Genomic DNA, 15282 nt, shown 5'->3' with positions numbered 1-15282 from the left:
AACCCCATTGATCAAATTCTGTTATTTATGGCAGGGTCAATAAGGAGAGCAGAGAAATAGGGGATCCTGGAGCCCTGAAATAAACTTCTCTCACCTCACATGCCCCCAACCTGCATACCCAATTTACAATTCTTCAGGGCAATACATATACCAGAAAAAGACAGTTTTAGATGGTGGAGTAGTGTCTTATGTTAAGAGACCATAATCAAGGGCAAGTTTCTCCAATTTTTAGCTATCTCTCCTTCATTAAGGCATTTACCCTTTCAGAGCCTCAGTGCCTTCATCCACACAATGGGAATAAAAATGTGAACATAAACTGCCTCAAAGGCTTGTTATAAACAAAGAATTTACAGAGGCTTGATCTGTATTATTAGAGTGTATTTTAGAGAAGAGCTAGGACAGTTTTCTTGTCCTTCAAAAAGTGTCACCAATAATTTTCTGAAGTCTTGCCAATATTTGCAATTTTCCATTTTGGGGACAACTGTTAACCTGTTGGATGGGAAATATTAACCTCATAGTTAAATTAATTTGTATTTAATTAATTACCAATAATTTGGTAATTAATATATTTAATATATTAATATATAATATATATTTTAATATATTAATATATTAAATATATTCATTTAATATATTAGTATAAGGTATTAATATATTCACTTTAATATATCCATTTAATATATTCATTTTATTTTTTAATATATTTTAATATATTCATTTTATTTATTTTTAATGCCCTACAATCACTACTATAAAACTTAGATAATTTTCATCCTACCCTATCCCCCACCACCCCCTCCCTCTCCAAGAAGGCATACAATTCTATATAGGATCTGCACATACGTTCCTATTGAATACATTTTCATTATAGTCATGCTGCGTAGAACTAAAATAAATGGGAGAAATCATACAACAAACCAAAACATAATACACACACACACACACACACACACACACACACACACAAATGATCTGCTACATTCTGCGATTGAATTCCACAGTTCTTTCTCTGAATGTGGAAGGCATTTTGCCTTAGAAGACCATTGGAAATTTTTTTTTAATGTCCTTGCATTGCTATGAGGATTCAAGTCTACCAGAAAAAAATCTCACACACTGTAGTCATTGCTGTGCACAAAGTTCTCCTGGTTCTGCTCCTTTCACCCAGCATCAGATCATATAAGTCTTTCCAGGCCTCTCTGAAGTCTTTTTGTTCATTATTTCTTATGGCATAATAGTATTCCATTACATTCACATACCATAATTTATTCAACCTTTCCCCAATTGATGAGCATCCCTTGATCTCCAGTTTTTGGCCACTACAAAGAGTGCTGCTATAAATATTTTTGTACATGTGGGACTCTTTCCCATTTTTATGATCTCTTGGGGATATGGTCCTAGAAACAACATTGCTGGGTGAAAGGATATGCACATTTTTGTAGCCCTTTGGACATAGTTCCAAACCGCTCTACAGAATGGTTGGATGAGCTCACAGCTCCACCAACAACTAATTAGTGTTCCAACTCTCCCACATCCTCTCCAACATTTATCATTTTCCTGTTCTGTCATGTTTGCCAATCTAATCAGTGCGATGTGATTCCTCAGAGTTGTTTTGATGTGCATCTCTCTAATCAAAAGTGATTTAGAGCACTTTTTCATATGGTTATAGATATCTTTAATTTCTTCCTCTGAAAATTACCTGTTCATATCCTTTGACCATTTATCAATTGGGGAATGACTTACATTGTTGTACATTTGACTCAGTTTTCTATATATTCTAGAAATGAGGCCTTTACACCCGAGATTAGCTACAAAACTTTTTTTTCCCCCAATATACTACATCCCTCTGGAGTTTGATTGCATTAGGTTTGGTTACGCAAAAACTTTTCAGTTTAATGTAATCCAAATTATCCATCTTGCACTTCATAATGCTTTCTATCTCTTTTTTAGTTAAAAAATTTTCCCTTCTCCATAAATCTGATAAATACACTATACCTTGCTCCTCCAATTTGTCCATGATATCAATCTTTATACCTAGATCATGTTCACATTTGGACTTTATTCTTATGTAATGTGTCAGGCATGAATCTATGTATAGTTTCTGCCACACTGTTATCCAGTTTTGCCATCATTTTTTGTCGAACAGTGAGTTCTTATCACAGAAGCTGGGGTCCTTGGCTTTATCAAACTGGAGGTGGCCATATTCCTTGCCTACTGAGTATTGAGTACCTAGCATATTCTACTTGTCAACCCTTCTGTTTCTTAACCAATACCAAGTGGTTTTGACAATTGCCACCTTGTAATACAATTTGAGATCTGGTAGTACTAAGCCACCTTCCCTAGCATTTCTTTTCATTCATCCCTTTAATATTCTGGACCTTTTGTTCTTTCAGATGAATTTTGATATTATTTTATCCAGCTCTAGAAAATAATTATCTGATAGTGTAATTGGTATAGCACTAAATGAGTAAATTAATTTAGGTAGAATTGTCATTTTTATTATATTGGCTCTGCCTACCCATGAGCAACTGATGATTTTCCACTTTCTTAGATCTGACTTTATTTGTGCAAAAAGCGTCTTGTAATTGTACTCATATAGTCCCTGGGTTTGTTTTGGCAGGTAAACTTCCAAATATTTTATAGTGTCTACCGTAGCATTAAATGAGATTTCTCTTTCTATATCTTCCTGTTGGATTTTGTTATTAATATGTGGGAATGCATAAGATTTGTCTGGGTTTATTTTGTAACCTTCAACTTTGCCAAAGTTTATTATTGCAAGTAGTTTTTTACTTGAATCTCTGGGTTTTTCTAAGTAGATCATCATATCATCTGCAAAGAGTGATAACTTAGTTTTTTCTTTGCCTATTCTTATTCCTTCAATTTCTTTATCTTGTCTAATTGCTACAGTTAACATTTCTAGTACCATATTGAATAATAGTGGTGATAATGGACATCCTTGTTTCACCCCTGATCTTATTGGAAATGCATCTAGCTTATCTCCATTGCATATAATGCTTGCTGATAGTTTTAGGTAGATACTGCTTGTTGTTTTATGGAACATTTTCTTTATTCCTATGTTCTCCAGTGTTTTCAATAGGAATGGGTGTTGTATTTTGTTGAAAGCTTTTTCTGCATCTATTGAGATAATCATGTGGTATTTGTTAGTTTTGTTGTTGATATAATCAATAATGTTGATAGTTTTCCTAATATTGAACCAGCCCTGCATTCCTGGTATGAGTCCTATCTGATCATAATGTATTATTCTCGTGATAAGATGCTGTATTCGTTTTGGTAAACTCCTTTAAAATTTTTGCTTATGTATTCATTAGAGAAATTGTTTTATAATTTTCTTTCTATCTTTTGTCTCTTCCTGGTTTAGGTATCAAAACCATATTTGTATCATAAAAAGAATTAGGGAGGACTCTTTCTTCCCCAGTTTTCAAAAATAGTCTATACAGTACTGGAATTAACTGTTCTTTAAATGTATGATAGAATTCACTTTTAAATCCATCTGGCCCTGTAGATTTTTTATTAGGGTGTTCATTGATGACTTGTTCAATTTCTTTTTCTAAGACGGGGTTGTTCAAGTATTCAACTTCTTCCGTTAATCTGGGCAATTTGCATTTTTTAAAATACTCATCCATCTCACTTCAATTATGGAATTTGTGGGCATAAAGTTGGACAAAATAGTTTCTAATTCTTGTTTTAATTTCCTCCTCATTGGAGATGAATTCACCCCTTTCATTTTTTATATGAATAATTTGATTTTCTTCTTTCTTTTTTTTAATCAAATTGACCGAAAGTTTATCAATTTTGTTAGTTTTTTCATAAAATCAACTATTAGTTTTATTTATTAATTCAATACTTTTCTTAATTTCAATTTTATTAATCTCTCCTTCGGTTTTCAGTATTTTTAATTTGGTATTTACTTGGAGATTTTCAATTTGCTCTTTTTCTAGCTTTTTCAGCTGCATGCGCAGGTCATTGATCTCCTTTTTCTTTGTTTCATTTATGTAGGCATTCAAAAATATAAAACTTCCCCTAAGAACTGCTTTTGCAGTATCCCATAAAATAGTAGGTTTGTCTAGATGATAGGTTGTCTCATTATTGTCATTCTCTTAAATGAAGTTGTTGATTGTTTCTATGATTTCTTCTTTAACCCACTCCTTCTTTAGGATTAGGTTATTTAGTTTCCAATCGATTTTTGGTTTATCTTTCCATGATATTTTATTACATATAGTTTTTTTCCATTATGTTCTGGGAAGGATGCATTTATTATCTCTGCCTTTCTGCACTGGATTGTGAGGTTTTTATTTTCTAGTACATGGTCAATTTTTGTATTTGTGCCATGTACTGCTGAGAAAAAAAGGTATATTCCTCTCTATTCCCATTCAGTTTTCTCCAGAGATGTATCATATCTACCTTATCCAGAGTTTTATTTACCTCCTTCACCTCTTTATTGTTTATTTCGAGATTAGATTTATCAAGTTCAGAGAGGGGGAGGTTGAGGTCCCCCACTAGTACAGTTTTGCTTTCAGTTTCTTCCTTCAACTCCCCCAACTCTCCTCTAAGAATCTGGATGCTATACAACTTGGTGCATACATGTTTAGTAATGATATTGCTTCATTTTCTGTGGTGCCTTTTAGCAGGATATAGTTTCCTTTCTTATCTCTTTTGAGTAGATCTATTTCTTCTTTTGCTTTGTCTGAGATTAGGAGTGCTACTCCTACTTTTCTTACATCACAATATTGAAGCACAATATATTCTACTCCAACCTTTGACCTTTACCCTATGTGTATCCCCCCATTTCATATGTGTTTCTTGTAAACAACATAGTGTTGAATTATGCCTTTTAATCCATTCTGCTATCCTTCTCCATTTTATGGGAGAGTTCATTCCATTCACATTCACAGTTATGATTACAATCTGTGTATTTCCCTCCTTTCTCTTTCCCACCATTTCTGCTTTTAGCTCTCCCATCTCCCTTTCACTGCTCAACAGTTTTCACTTTTCACCACCACATCCTGCAGTCTTCCCTTCCTTCTTTTAGCCCCTTCCCTTTTACTCCCCTTTACCCTTCCTGCTTCTTCCATCCCTTTTAGTTTCCCCTCCCCTTTCTTCCTCCTTCCCCTCCTACTGCCTATAGAGATAGTTAGAATTATTTAGAATTATATACTTAAGTTTATTGTTCCCTCCTTGAATCGAATCAGGTGAGAGCTCCTCTCAAATAATGCTCATCTCTCTCCTCTCTTTCCCTCTGCTATAATTTTTTACTTCTTCCTGTGATGTGATTTACCATTTTCTGCTTCCTCCTTTTCACACATCCTGCTACAAGCCCTTTGAATGCTTAAGTCATATTTTTAACATGATATTATTTGCTTTATACCTGTTGCCTCTATGCATATCCCTTTTTTATTTCATAATAGATGTACAATTCTCAAGATTAACAGGTATGATCTTCCCTTATGGTTAGGTAAACAGTTTGCCCAAATTAAGTAACAAGTTTTGTTTCTTTTCCCCCTCTGTTTACCTTTTTAAGCCTTTCTTGAGACCTGCATTTGAAGATCAAATTTTCTATCAAGTTCTGGCATTTATGTCAGGAAGGTCTGGAAATTCCTTACTTCTTTGAATGACTATCTCCTTGCCTGAAATATTATGCTGAACTTTGCTGGGTAGCTGATCCTTGGTTGTAGTCCCATCTCCTTTGCCTTATGGAATATTGGATTCCAAGTCCTTCGATCTTTTAATGTAGAAGCTGCAAGGTGCTGTATGATCTTGACTGTAGCTCCTCGATGTTTGAATGGTTTCTTTCTGGCTGCCTGTAGTATTTTCTCCTTCACTTGATAGTTATGGAATTTGGCAACGATATTTCTTGGGGTTTTGAGTTTGGGATCCCTTTTGAGAGGTGAACCGTGGATTCTTTCAATGACTATTTTGCCCTCTGGATCTAGCCCTTCTGGGCAGTTTTCCTTGATGATTTCCTGGAAGATGTTGTCCAAACTCTTTTTTCATTGTGGCTTTCTGGCAGGCCAATAATTCTTAAATTTTCTCTCCTGGATCTGTTTTCCAGGTCAGTTGTTTCTCCAATGAGATATTTTACATTTTCTTCTGTCTTTTCATACTTTAGATTTTGTTTGACTGATTCTTGCTGTCTCATAGGGTCATTAGTTTCTACTTGCCCAATTCTAATTTTTATCAAATTCCTTTCTTCAGCTTACTTTTGCATCTGCTTTTCCATCTTTGCAATTTTTTCCTTTTAAGGAGTTATTTTCTCCAGTTAATTTTTGTGCTTCCTTTTCCATTTGTTCAATTTTCCTTTTTAAAGAGATGTTCTCATTAGGGATTTATTTTTTTATACTTTTAAAATCATTGGCCCGTTTTTCTTCTATTTACTTCTTCAGCTGTTCCAGGAGAGCTGTTTTTGCATGCAAGCAGTTCATAATCCCTTCTGAAAATTTAGATGGAAGTACAGTCTCACTAGTGACCTCTTTGGTATTTGTGTTTTTTTCCTTGTCCCCATAGAAAGATTCTATGGTTTTTTTTGTGCTTGTTTTGCTTTTTTTTGTTCATGATGGTGATTGTGTGTTGTGGATTCTGTTTTTTTCAGTTAGAAGCTGCAGAACTTGGTGGTGAGCTGACTTGTGTGAAAAAGCTAAGAGCAAGTGTCTTTTATCTTTTTCTTTTGTGTTTCCCTGATCTGCCCTAGGGTTAGCTTGTTAAGTGTGGGGGAGTGGTGATCTGGTTACAGGAGATCTCCTCAGCTGAACTGAGGCAAAGACAAGCTCAGGGGATGGTGATCCTAGCTGCCCTATTGTCTTCCAGTTTCCCCTGGAGTTCTGAGGCACACCTAGATCCTAGTGCGAGTTTTCACCCCTCCTGGGGTTCCTCTCCTAGCACTGAGGCTGGCCTGGGTCCTAGTGCAAGTTTCCACTGCCCTGGGGCTCCTCTCCTTCTGGTTCACCTCTGCCACAGTAGAAGGAATCACCCTTAGCTATCTTCCTAGCCTCAGGTGTTATGAGACTATTTGCCCCCTCTACTCTTATTATTAATTCTGGGGAAATATTTTATGGTTCTTTCAAGGTCATCAAGGTGAGAGGAGAGAGAATTTACTGATCACTCTGCCATCATGGCTCCTAGAAGTTCAAGTAAGTGACTTACCAATGTTTAATCTGTGGGCTGAAAGTCTCAGGAGCTGCTGTAGCTGATATCTGGTGTTCAGAGGCTGTCACTTGCTCGACTCTGCTGTTCTCACTCTGGGCTGCTGCTCCACTGATTCTGCCTACTGCTTTCTCAGGTCTCCCTGGGGCTCTCCTTCTCCACTGCACTGGATGCACTGTGCTGTGTGCTATGGGATCACCCCCGTGAAACAGATCCTTCCCGTGGACCTTTCATTCTCTCCTGGGCTTTAAATCTGCCACAGTCTGCCTCCTATTGAATTCTGCACCTCCAAAAGTTGGTCATATTCTCTTTTTAGTGGTATCTGAAGGAGCTTGTCTAAGAGCTTAGGTGAGTTGTTGCTCTCACCCCACCATCTTGGCTCTGCCCCAATTGGGAACACTTTTAAATGGATATTGAGAACGTGTCTTTCTTCCTCTAAAAACTCCCTATACATATCTTTGGAGATTTAGCAATTGCTGTTGTTAGGTTGTTTCACTTGTGACTGATTCTTTGTGACCCCACTTATAGTGCCTAGAAAAAGGTCATGTTGTTCAGTTGTGTCTGACTCTTCTTGACCTTGTGGACCCAATTATCCATAGGGTTTTTTGGCAAAGATGATGGAGCAGTTTGCCAAAGAGTTGTGCAGTGATTAAGTCAAATAGTGGTTAAGTAACTTTCTCACAGTCACACAGTTGGTGTCTGAGATGAGATTTGAACTCAGGTCTTTCTGACTTCAGACCCACTACTCTATGCTCTGAGTGACCTAGTGATTTATCAATTGGGCATGAATTATTTTATGAATTTGATTCATTTACCTATTCATCATGAAAATAAGACCCTTGTCAGAGAAAGTTGCTGTATTGTTCTCTATTCACTTTTTTCCTTTGTAATTTTAGCTACATTCCTTTGTCTTGTGCAAAAAAAAAATTTAAATTAATATAATATATGAAAATTAAAATACATTAACATTAATAATATATTGTAATATAATATAAATTATCCATTTAATATTCAGCAAGTCTCCATATCTTTTTTGAGTCGTGAAGTCTTCCTCCATCCATAGATCCGAAGACAATTTCTTCCCTACTCTTCAATTTGGTTTATGATATAATTCATTATGTCCAAGTCATGTATCTATTTGAAGCCTTTCTGAGTGTATAATGTGAGATACTATTCTATGCTTAGTTTCTGCCAAACTGTTGTCTAGTTCTTCCAGAAAATTTTCTCTAATAATGAGTCTTTTTTGCTGGAGCTAAGGGAAAAAAAATAGGTTTTCTTTTGTAAATCTTAGGGATGCTCTGTATTTCAGCATGAGCCCTAGATGTAGAGTCAGAAGACCTAGGTTTGAGTTTCACCTTTGACAATGATGAGCAATGAGACCTTGGCCAAATCATTTCACTTCCCGAGTCTCAGTTTCCTCATTTTCAAAAATGCAGGTTATATTAATGTAAGGCAATTTTGAGGAAAACTATGATCCTTCAGGTACTTCATAAATATGAGATATTATGCTGGCTTTTATTATGATGAGCTGAGATATCAGGGAAAGAGGGAGGGTTTTCTTTATGTCATTGTTCTTTCAGTTAACTTCTCCATCCTTTGGGGAGAGGGAAAGAAATTGAATTAGCTAAGGCATCATAGAATAATATGAGCTGAGAACCTAAAGTCAGGTATTCAATCAGGGAACTTCCTGGTTGATTATGGCATGGAATATTAGCTCTTTGAGAAGACAGGAGTTCTCTTTTTTTTCTTTCTTGTATTTCTACTATCTATGCCAGTACCTGATTAATAAATAATAGTAAAATGAATAGTAGGCGATTAATAAATGCTTGTTGAGTTGAGCCAAATTGAATTGTATTGTGCAGAATGGAATTGAGTCCCATAATACAAACCAGGACCCCAATTTTGAAAACCCACAAATTAACAAGAGTAACCTGGTGTGGAAGATGACGTTGTTAGTTGTGACTAAGGATATGACCTTGATATGGTAGAATAGATCTCTAGACCTATAGAATATTAAGAACCAGGATGTGTCCAAAGAACTTTAGTTAAAAATTAAGTAAGCAAAGGTTCTGAGAAGTCTGGGCCTAGGGTTTCCTTTGTAGAGACACTTCCAGTGATTTCACTGTAGTTTTTTTATTTCTAAACTTCAATGTTTTCTTTTCACTCACAAATAAGTCATAAACACACTCACATACTCACACTCACACACATTCACTCAGACATACATACTCACATACACAAACACGCTCACACATAAACACAGTCACACACGCTCATATATGCACTCACCTTCTTCCTCTCTCTCTCTCTCTCTGTCTCTGTCTCTGTCTCTCTGTCTCTCTCTCTCTGTCTCTCTCTCTTTTTGTCACACACACACACACACACACACACACACACACACACACATACACACATACTCCTTTTGGAATACAAAGTTCTGTAAAGTCAGGTGAGTAAAAGCCATTAGGGAAGCAGAGCTGAAAGTGCCCCTCAGTATTAGCTGCAGGAAGAGTTTAGGGTTAGAATCTGTGGTTTCTGTGACAGAACCCAGGCACTGGCTCAGGAATTGACACAGATCCCAGAAACTCTGACCCTGACTCCCACATTCCCTGTTCAGATGCCAGAGAAGATTTAATAACATTAAGCTGAAATTTCCATAGTTCTCAGTTGTGACAAAACACTTTGTATACATTCTTCCATTTAGTCCTCACCAAGAGCCCCATTTTACAGATGGGAGATTAACTGAGCTCCCAAGACTCATGTAGCCAGTGAATGTCTATGACAAGATTCATCTCCTGTCTTTCCTTTAATTATTTAATTCATTTATTTTTAGTTTTCAATATTCATTTCCACAAGATTTTGAGTTCCAGATTCTCTCCTCAATTATCCCCTCTCCCACCCACATATGGCATGCATTCTGATTACCCCTTCCCCCAGTCTGCCCTCCTTTCTGTTATCCCCCTCTCATCCCCTTCTCCCTTACCTTCCTGTAGGGCAGTATAGATTTCTATACCCCACTGCTTATATATCTTATTTCCCAGTTGCATGTAAAAACAATTTTTCTCATTTGTCTTTAAAACTTAGAGTTCCAAATTCTCTTCTTTCTTCCCTTTCCACCCACACTCATTGAGAAGGCAAGCCTTTCAATATAGTTTACACTTGTACAGTTATGCAAAACACCCCCATAATAGTCATGTTGTGAAAGACTAACTATATTTCCCTCCATCCTAAACCACCCCCCCATTCTATTTTCAACTTTGATCCTGTCCCTTTTCAAATGTGTTTGCTTTCAAATACCGCTTTCCCCAATCTTCCCCCTCTTCTGTCATCCTCCCATTTTCCCCTTTCCTTTTACTTTCCAGTAGCTAAGATACCCAATTGAGTGTGATGTTATTCCCTCCTTAACCCAAATTCAATGAGAGTAAGGTTCACTCATTTCCTCTCACCTCCCCCTTCTTCCCCTCCACTGTGAAACCTTTTTCTTGCCTCTTTTATATGTGATAATTTACCTCATTCTATCTCTCCCTTTCTCCTTTTCCCAATATATTCCTCTTTCATTCATTAATTTTATTTTTAGATACTATCCCTTCACGTTCAACTCACCCTTTATCCCCCCTCTATATATATCCATCCATCCACCCATCCATATCTCTCTCTCTCTCTCTCTCTCTCTCTCTCTCTCTCTCTCTCTCTCTCTCTCTCTCTCTCTCTCTCTCTAATTTCCTCCAGCTACTCTAATACTAAGCAACTATCTCATGAGTTACAAATGTCATATTTCCATGTAGGAATATAAACAGTTCAACTTTAATAAGTCACTTATAATTTCTCTTTCCTGTTTACCTTTTCATGCTTTTCTTGATTCTTGTATCTGAAAGTCAAATTTTCTATTGAGTTCTGATATTTCTTGCCAGAATGGTTAAAAGTTCTCTATTTGATTGAATTACCATTTTCCTCCTGAAGTATTATATTCATTTTTGTTGGGTAGTTGATTATTGGTTTTAATCCTTGTTCTTCTGACCTCTGAAATATCATATCCTAAGCCCTTTGATCCCTTAATGTAGAAGCTGCTAGATACTGTGTTATTCTGATTGTATTTCGCTAGTACTTGGATTATTTCTTTCTGGTTGCTTGAATATTTTCTCCTTTATCTGAGAACTCTTGAATTTGGCTACAATGTTCCCTGTTTTCCTTTTGGGAGCTCTTTCAGCAGGTGATTGGTGGGTACTTTCCATTTCTATTTCACCCCCTGATTCTAGAATATCTGCACAGTTTTCCTTGATAATTTCTTGAAAGGTGATGTCTAGGTTCTTTTTTAAATCATGACTTTCAAGTATTCCAATAATTTTAAAATCATGTCTCTTAGATCTATTTTCCAGGTCAGTGTTGTGTTCCAATGAGATATTTCACAGTCTTCTAATTTTTTCATTCTTTTCATTCTGTTTTATAATTTCTTGATTTCTCATAAAGTCATTAGCTTCCATTTATTCCATTCTAATTTTGAAGGAATTATTTTGGATAGCCTTTTCCATTTGACCAATTCTGCTTTTTAAGGCATTCTTCTTCTCATTGGCTTTTTGGACCTCTTTTATCATTTGGGTGAGCCTATTTTATAAGGCATTATTTTCCTCAATATTTTATGGGTCTCCTTTAGCAAGCTACTTATTCATTTTTCATGATTTTCTTGCATCATTCTCATTTCCCTTCCTAATTTTTCCTCTACTTCTCTTGCTTGATTTTCAAAGTCCTTTCTGAGTTCTTCCATGGCCTGGAACCAATTCACATTTTTCTTGGAGGCTTTTCATGTAGGTGCTTTGACTTTGTTGTACTCTTCTGCTTGATCCATTTTGTCACTAAAGTAAGATTCCGTAGTATGAGTTGTTTTTTTTTTTTATACTGTTTGCTTATATTTCCAGTCATATACAGACCGCTTTGTCAAGGTAGGACTCTGCTTCCAATGGGGGTGGGAATGGATGTACTATCCCAGGCTTCCAGTGTTTTGTATTAGCTGCTCCATTCCATCAATCTCATTGGGCCCAGAGCTCCAGGCCTACTCACTGCTGCTGCTCCCACCTCAGGCCAACATTTCCTCTGCCCCATGGCTAGACCCCAACCAGACCAGGTCCCACAGAGTTTTCTCACTAACCTTCTATGTTGTCTTTGGCATTTATGGGTTGAGAAGCTGCCACAGCTGTCAGTGATTCAGTCCCTTGAGGCCTGCTCCAACCCTGTATGGACTGTGCTCTGCTCCTCTCCCAGCCTGGTGTGATAGAAGCTTCCTGGTGACTTGCCAGGGTGTCTTGGGCTGGAGATTTGTTTCACTCTGTCATGTTGTGGATTCTGCAGCTCTAGAATTTATTTAGAGGTTTTTTAAATAGGTATTTGGAAGGGTTTGGGGTACAGCTCAAGGAAGTCCCTACTTTTTCTCTGTCATCTTGGATCTGCCCCCACCTTCTGTCTTTTGGCTTCCTATTGCAATGTTCTCTTTAAGCCATCAAAATGTAGAAAATGATAAAAAATAATTAAGTAAATTTAGTTTTGTTTTCCTACCTTCAAGGAAGAGAGTTAGAAGTCCAGGAATGTGTCCAATCAGGGAGGGATCCTTCCAAAAGTCAAAGCAAAGACAAGCTGGTAAATGAAGGAAAACAGTTAAGAAGAGGTCAGTGACAGCTATCTTAACATTTTGGTAATTTTAAAATAAGCTCTTTTAATTTATCCCTCTCCCCCATTTACTTTAACTGGTCATTATTCTTTTTGTGTTTTGAAGGTTCTGTTGGCATCCTATAGCTTATAGACCCCATGGACTAGTCATGGGGCCATTCTTTTTCTTAGAGTCACTCTGATAGGATATATCAGAAATGGGACATAATCACAGATCTACACATTCCCAAATTCCAAGTCTTTATCCTAAGAGATAGTTAATGAAACTTTTATATTGTGACTGATGTAAAATAGCCCAAATTCTTCTCCAGTCCATCCACATATCTGTGATGGATCTTAGCTATATAGTTACTATTACCCTAGGTTCAGAATACAACCTGATCATGGCTTCTCACCTTGTCTCACTCTTCTTCATGTCTTCACATGAAGTGTCCAAAGTGTGTGCCCTCAGTCTCAAGGGAACACGAAAGGAATAATACTTATGTTAAAAAAGATTATTTTTCTCTTACTAGAAATCATAATAGGATCAGTTTAGGGACTGGACTTTGAACTCATATTATAGAAAATTCCCAAGTGAGCAAAATCCCTCTATTGAAGCAAGTCATTAGCTTTTCTCTAAATTAGATTCTGAAGGAATTGTCCAGGGAAGTCATTTTTCCAGGTCATGAAGCCAATGCATGTATGTCAGAGGTAGGATGTGAACTCTGACTGTTCTAATGCCAGCCTGATATTCACTATGCCATGCTGCCTCTTTGGTAATCATAATAAAACACTGAAATGTAGGGTGAAAATTTAGGTCATTTTGGAACAAATTCCAGTTCATCCTTGTTTCTACTGTTATTCATTTAGAATTGTTCTTTCTTTCTAATTTGTACTTTTTCCATCACTAAGTGCATTAAATATTAAGTATCTCTTTTCCACAAAATAAAAATTTGCCTTTGTAGATTGTTCTTAACTATAAAACATTAATTTTGGCAGAGATGGCATTAAGTATTAATGTCTAATCTAGTCAATATTTAATACATACATATCCTTCCTAAAGATAAAATTATTAGTATGAAATATTCATCCTGGACTTCACCTGGGTAGCACGGAATTACATTTGAAATGAGACTGTATATGTTGCTAATGCATTTCCCTATGATAGGAGAGCTAATAGATGAGGCAGCATCTAGTGTTAGTGAAGAAATGACTCCATATAGCTTGTTTGGCAAGATCATCATCTGTGTTCCAGTCTTGCACATAGTTTTACTGAAGACTGGATGCCTCTTTTCCTTATTTTATTATCTCTGTCTCTTTCTGCCTCTCTCTGCCTCTTTCTGTGTTTCTTTGTCTTTGTTTGGTTTTTTCTATCTCTATTTCTCTGTCAGTTTCATACAAACATCATCTCTGGTGAGTTCATCTATCATTTCTTTACAAATAACTGCTACATCTTCATAGGGACGTAATGAGAATAAATCCTGTGATTTCATTGGTTCATGAACTCACAGGTGGGAAGCCTATCAGTGCTGGTCAGCAACTTCTCCATAACATTGTCTTAGGGGAGCTACCAAGAACAATGATTTCAAATTCAAGCACAGCCCATAAGGATCTCTGCCAGCTTAGCACATTTTGACATGGAAAATCACATATTAATATTATCAATGTTCTATTGTTTTTTTGTTTTGTTTTATTAAATATTTCCCAAATACATTTAAATGTCATTCAGGCATTAGATGGAAGAGTGTCACCCAGCTATATCTGACCCTTCTGGTCTAGAGTACTGAAAGGCTTAGTGACTTGACCGTCACATAAGCCAACATGTGACAGAGGTGAAACTTGAAGCCAGGTCTTCTGGAATTGACATCAGTTCTCTCTCCACTATACAGCACTGCCTCTGGACCACATCTGCATAAACAAACATTTATCTCCAGAGCCTCCATTGGGCAGTGACAATAGTCTCATAGAAAACTGCTCTTGAAGCTTTCGTAGGCATCCAAACTCAATCCTTTTCCATCTTTGCCATCACTACCCACAAACCCACCCTTCTACCTAACTTCTTTATTTGTATTAAGGGGAACATCATTCTTCCAGTGACTCAGAGTCACTCATTGGAGTCATCCTTGACTCTTCTCTTTCCTGCATCCACCATATACAATTAATTGTCATTTTATTGATTCTACAGCATCTCCTGCATTCTCTCTCTTTTAAAATATAATGTATTTTACATATATTATATAATTATTATATAACAGAAATTTAGAATATATGAGAGAGAGTGACAGTGAAAGAGAAGCAGAGAGAAAAACCAGAGGGAAAGGGAAAGGTAGAGGAAGAGACAAAGAGAGAGAGACAGAGAAACAGAGAGAGAGAGAGAGAGAGAGAGAGAGAGAGAGAGAGAGAGAGAGAGAGAGAGATTGATTGGTCCACCATTATAGTTCAGATCCTCAATCTTATCTTCCCTGCAGTGAAGCAATTATCTCCTAATTA

Source organism: Notamacropus eugenii, chromosome 1, assembly GCF_028372415.1.
Source record: "Notamacropus eugenii isolate mMacEug1 chromosome 1, mMacEug1.pri_v2, whole genome shotgun sequence".
Taxonomy (NCBI): Eukaryota; Metazoa; Chordata; class Mammalia; order Diprotodontia; family Macropodidae; genus Notamacropus; species Notamacropus eugenii.
Note: the sequence above shows the minus strand (reverse complement) of the source record.